Source organism: Saccopteryx bilineata, chromosome 3 (assembly GCF_036850765.1).
Source record: "Saccopteryx bilineata isolate mSacBil1 chromosome 3, mSacBil1_pri_phased_curated, whole genome shotgun sequence".
NCBI classification, from domain to species: domain Eukaryota; kingdom Metazoa; phylum Chordata; class Mammalia; order Chiroptera; family Emballonuridae; genus Saccopteryx; species Saccopteryx bilineata.
In genome coordinates this window covers 263,663,761-263,669,374 of record NC_089492.1, presented here as the reverse complement: position 1 = coordinate 263,669,374, position 5,614 = coordinate 263,663,761, and the positions used below count along the sequence as shown (strand labels likewise).

At 48.5% G+C, this 5,614-nt stretch overlaps 1 pseudogene; it reads left to right on the top strand.

The window, feature by feature from the left end:
* Positions 1-1,776: 1,776 nt before the first annotated feature.
* LOC136329124 (large ribosomal subunit protein uL24 pseudogene) lies at positions 1,777-2,210 on the top strand (annotated as a pseudogene).
* The last annotated feature ends 3,404 nt before the right edge of the window (positions 2,211-5,614 follow it).

The window sequence follows — 5,614 nt, the reverse complement described above, 5'->3', positions numbered from 1 at the left end:
CTGGGCTGGGTGGGCCCGTGTGGACGTGGCCCTTCCTCCCGCCCGCCCCATCCCTTCCCCGTTCCCCCCTTCCTCCCCTGTCTGCCTCCCTCCTTCCCTCAGGCCCAGCCCCTGAGACCCGGGGCTGAGCTGGGTGGAAGGGGGTCCCACAGGGAGGGGAAAGCCAGGAGTCCTGCAGCCCTGCTCCGCGCTTCCTGTTAGGTTTCCCTTAGACACGTCTCTACCTCTCCCCATTCGTCTGTTTTGTTTCTGTTTCTCTCTCTGTCCTCTTTGTGTCGCGTGTTCTCTGTATCTTTGTCTCTTTCCTTTCCATCTCTTACGCATTTCCCTCTGTGTCTCCAACTTGGCATTCCCTCTCCTTCCTTAATATCTCCCCAGCCCATCTATGCCCTCTGCCAGCTCGCCCACCCCAGCCCGCTCCGCCCTCTCTCGCTGGGATCCCTAGAACTGTGCCATGTTGCAATTTGTCTCCAGCCTCACCCCACCCTCTACTGTCACAGCCATTTATATAGAATGCACATTGGATTACGTCCTTCCCTGGCTTAAAATCTTTCAAGGCTCCCCACTGGCCTCAGGATTAATCGCAGACTCCTATTGAGACATGCCAGGCCCTAATCAGATCATCCTCTGCATCCTCTGGGATATACACTATTTAGTGTGTGTGTGTGTGTGTGTGTGTGTGTGTGTGTGAAGAGAGAGGGATAAACATACACACACAGAATGAGAACCTAAAGGAGACAAACTTACTTGGAGAAATAGAGACAAGAGAGATAGGAAGAGAGGGGGGAGATAGAAACAGAGATAGAGACAGAAGGAGGTGCTCTATTGGAAGAGGAACAAGTCCTTCAGCTCTTAGCTCTCTAGGCCATTTGTCTCTTGCAGGGCCCGGTCATCTGTGCAGGGACTTGCTACCTATCCAGATCGTCTGATACTGGAATCTGTACTCCCAACACCTTGGCACACTGACTACCCTGGAGTGATCTTGGGGGTAGAAAGGAGACCTTTGTGATTGTGCAAAGTAGGAGGAAGACAGGAGCACGGGCATGCAGGCAAGGTTATAAGTGGCTACAGGATGTTGGTGACTCACGCCATTTCTTGGTGAAGAGGTGAAGTAGGAGGTGAGGTCGCTGCCTGGGGAGTGGGTAGGTCTTTAAGAGCATGGAGAAGGGTAAAGACTTGAACAGGACTCAGAGGGTCAGATGACAAGAGTCAACCAGGCAAACACTGAAGGCCTGTGGGGCAACAGCGGGGCGCCAGGTGGTGGCTGTGAGAGTGTGGCAGGGCCATCCATGTGGCTGGTTGATTTTCTGCAGCAGTATCTGGCAGCATAGGAGGCGGACAGTTGGACAGCCAGGAATGGGTTTCTCTAAGGGTTTGATGGAAGGCTGAGGGTCAAAAAAAGACTTTGGCAAAAGAGTGGATAATGTAATAGACCATGAGATCTTGGTGGGTATTCGGAAGGAAAAAAAGACAGGAAAGGTAAATTTGGAAAAATTAAAGGGAAGAAAATGGTGGTTTTGATGAAACTGAAAAACAGGTGTTGTGACAGCAGGAAGGTGAGGGGCGTGGAGGATGAACAGCCTCAGGTCAGAGAGGGTGGATTTTCCCGGTGCAGAGATGTGTGGTTCTGGGTCATGGCACCGTACAGGGGTCATGGAGCAGTGGCTACGGCACAGTGCAGGGGACCCCCAAAGCAAACAAGCCACTCATAGACTGGCTTAAAACAACAACAATTTCTTTTCTTTTGTGACCATCATAGAAGCACCAGTGGTCAAGATGAAGTTCAACCCCTTTATGACTTCTGATCAGAGCAAGAACCATAAAAGGCATTGCAATGCACCTTCCTACAATCTCAGAAACGTTGTCTTCTCCTCTCTCCAGAGAGCTGAGACAGAAGTACAATGTTCTACTCATGTGGAGCCAAAAGGCTGATGAAGCTCAAGTTGTGCAAGGACACTGCAAAGGGCAGCAAATCGGCAAAGCAGTCCAGATTTACAGGAAGAAATATGTCTTCCACATTGAGTGAGTGCAATGGGAGAAAGATTGGTATAATTGTTCATGTGAGCATTTGCCGCAGCAAGGTGGGTGTCCCTAGACTAAAGCTGAACAAAGACCGCTAAAAGATCCCTGAATGTAAAGCCCAATCTTGCCAAGTAGGTGAGAAAGAGGGCAAATACAAGAGAGAAACAATTGAGAAGATGCAGAAATAAAGTAATTTTATTTACAACTTCCATTAAAATTTGAAATAAAAAGAAGCAACCATCCACCACCAATAACAATTTATTATTATCCCAAGACTAGAGTCAGTTGGGAAGTTCTGCTGATCTGGGCCAGGCTTGGCTGAACTTGGCTGGGCTCATTCATGTATCTGAGGTCAGCTGGCATGTTGGTTGGAGCTGGCTAGTCTAGATAGCCTCTCTCACAGGTCTCAGGTTGGGCTGGCTGTTGGCTAAGGTTTTGGGGATGACCAGATATTGTGTCTCTCATGATCCAACATCAGGCCCACATTGAGAGTGTGCAACGTCACCTCAGTTGGCCAGAGTGAGTCATAAGGCAGGCCCAAAATCAAGTCGTAGAGAAACTGGTTTCTCTTCTTCATGGGAAGAGCTGAAAAGAACTGTGGCCTTCTTAAAATCCAGCACGGTTAAGGCCCTGAGAATGAGGGGGTTGGATAGATCATCAGTTCCAACACAGTTCTTCCAGGGTGTAGACGGAGATCCAGGTTCTAAGTTCTTCAGAGGGTCAAGGGGAGTGAAACAGTCTTGTAGGTGACTGTGTCAGGAAGAAGAGAGGTGGCTCAGGGCCTCTGAGGGGTGGCTGTGAGTGTGCATATATGTGTGGGGGGTGAGGTGTGGAGGATACAGAGGATACCAAGCTCTGATGGGCTGAGGGAGTGGCAGTGACGATCCTGAGAAACAGTTCCTGGTACTTTGCAGAATTGCAGCATTAGCAATTCCATCCCTTTCTTTCCCCTGCCCCACCCCCACTGCTGGTAACTGACAGAAGGTCACTGGCCCATCAAGATGCTGCCCAGGGGAAGGTTGCTACATCAGCTCTTTCTTATTGACCGGACTGTCTTCACTTTCTTTCACTCAACAAGTAATTATTGAGCATCAGTCAGGTGCCAGGCTCCATGTGGGGACAGGAAAGAAGACAAAGTCTCTGCCCTTGGGAACCTCAACATCTAGGCATGACAGCCAAGGTATATCTACAACATGTGCTCACATGGATGTGCACACATGTGTGTGTATATATACATACTACATACTTCCCTGGCACTCACATATACTTTGTGAATTAAAATATTTACACTTGCTAATTAAAAAACAAAACTTCAAAATCATTCTGATCATTTATCTTTCTACTTTAATCTCTAACAAGCCTGAGAGTTTTCTAGAATAAAGAACAATATTTTAAAAAGTAATCACAGATTCTATTCAATGGCTTATTTGAAATCTCCCATATTCAGGTTGACTCTTGAATATATTTCTATATATATTCAAAGGGAATGCCAGGAGTCCTCTTTAAAAAATAAAAAAATACAGATTAATAATAGCAGCAACAATAATAATAACTTCCATATCTGTGACACTGTAATTCCCAAAGTCCAAACATGCATGTTATGTCACTTGTCCTATAAACAGCATCTCAAGGTTGGTCTTAGGTTCCCTGGGAGGTTTATGGGACCAAGTGTAGTTTTAATCCTACCCTATCTGAAGGGCAGGATGGCAGGGTCTCTAGCTGCAAATCAAATTTGAGGGTCATGATGAGTCCTTCTAAAGGGAAGAGATGCCTTCTCTGTTTCTTGTTCAGTTGGCTTTCCTTGGGCAGGACTCAGGCTCCCACCAGAGGACTACAACACTTGGTTCCATGGCTCTCCATGGCTGGTGCCCATGTATAAGGTCCATGAAGAGTCATTGGATCAAAGAATGTTAGAGTTGGAAGGAACTTGGGAGACCACTGGGTGTCAGTTATCATCTGTAAAATAAGGCTACTATTCACCTGGCTTTAGGGTTATACTGAAGTAGAAGTACTATTGATCAGGACGATGCTAGGGCAGATGTCCTACGGACACTGGGTGTGAGGTGGGTGTCAAGACTGTTGGTCCCCATGTTCCTCAAGTGGGATCTACACAGAAACCTGTGGCTCTGACCATGCAAGCCATGGTGTTTCCTCCTTTCTTCATCTCTGGAGACTTTGGCCAGGCCTCTAACTCTATGCTCTCCAGAGCTACCAGGGTCCTCTCAGCTTTCAAAACCCATGTTCAGGGAGCTGAAGATCATACCCACAGTTATGCCTAGAGCCAGCTCAGATGCAGAGGAACTTCTTTCTCCCCCTCTACTAACAATGTCTGAACTTCTGCCCTGGGTGACACCAAGTGCCATGATGAGGATAGAGACAGATGGGACATATGCTTTTTATGTGTGGAGCTCACAGTTTGCTCAGGGAGACGGACAAGACAACAGAGGATCCCAATGCGAAGTGGTACCAGAGGGATCAGACGAGGAAAGGACATGGACCAAGTGCCTTGGTCCTCTTGGAGAAGCCTGGGAGAACTTCAGCCGAGTAGGACTTCCCTGGGTGGCAAAAGTGGGGAAGGGCACTGCAGGCAGGAGCTGCCTGTGCATAAGCAGGAGGATGCGGACAGGGGCGGTGTGTTCAAGGAGGGGCCAGAATAGAAGAAATAGGAGAGAGGCAGGGCAAAAAATAGGCTGGGAAAAGTACATAAGGGTTATAACTGAGGGAGGACTACAATGGGGCTGGCTAAGCAGTCCAGGCTTTATCCTGGGGGCAACAGGGAGCCATTGAAAAGACCTTTAGGGAGCATCGAGCATATGCCAGGCTAAATTAAAGCATGGGCCTATTTGTTATGCCTATCTGCCACCCAAACTGCTGCATCAGAGTAAAGGTGGTGTTTTCTATTCATGAGTTGTATGGCTAGCAGGTATGGACCACTAGACCTCCCCTCTCCCCGATCCTTACATCTCTGTGATCTCTCTATCTCTTCTCAAGGCTCTTCCCATCTCTGATCCCCAAGCCTCCCCCATCTTTCAGGCTCAAGGATGGAATGAAGCTCTGGGACGTCTGTCTTAGCCATCATTTGGAATAACCAAGAGTGAAGTGCTCCGGAGTTTGTTTTATAAGTCATATCAAAATCCCTGCTTGAAATGGCTACAGAAAAACCTCTGAGTCTAAGAATTAGGGGTCATTCCAGGCACCAAGTCACACACTGTAGAAACGAGGCAAGTGAGTGTGATCCCCGTCAAGGAGCTCTCACTTAGTCGGGGGTGGACGAGGACACGTAACTTTATCCCATGTTGCAGAAGCTTTGACACAGGGAAGCAGAGGGGGCTTTGGGAGCTCCAAGAAAGGAACCTAACCCAGCCTAGGGTACAGGGACATTCTAGGAGGCATCTTAGGTCAGGTTCCTTGGAGACACACTCTGAGCAGGAGATTTGAATGGGCACAGTTTCCAGGGGAGTGTTCTCGGGAGCCACATTTATGGGCTGTGCGGCCTCACAGCTACCAGTCACTGGCTGTGGGCTGCACCAAGGAGGGGCGTGGCCTGAGAGCAGCTGATGCTCCTGCTCCCAGTAGTTGGAGAGTAAGTGCC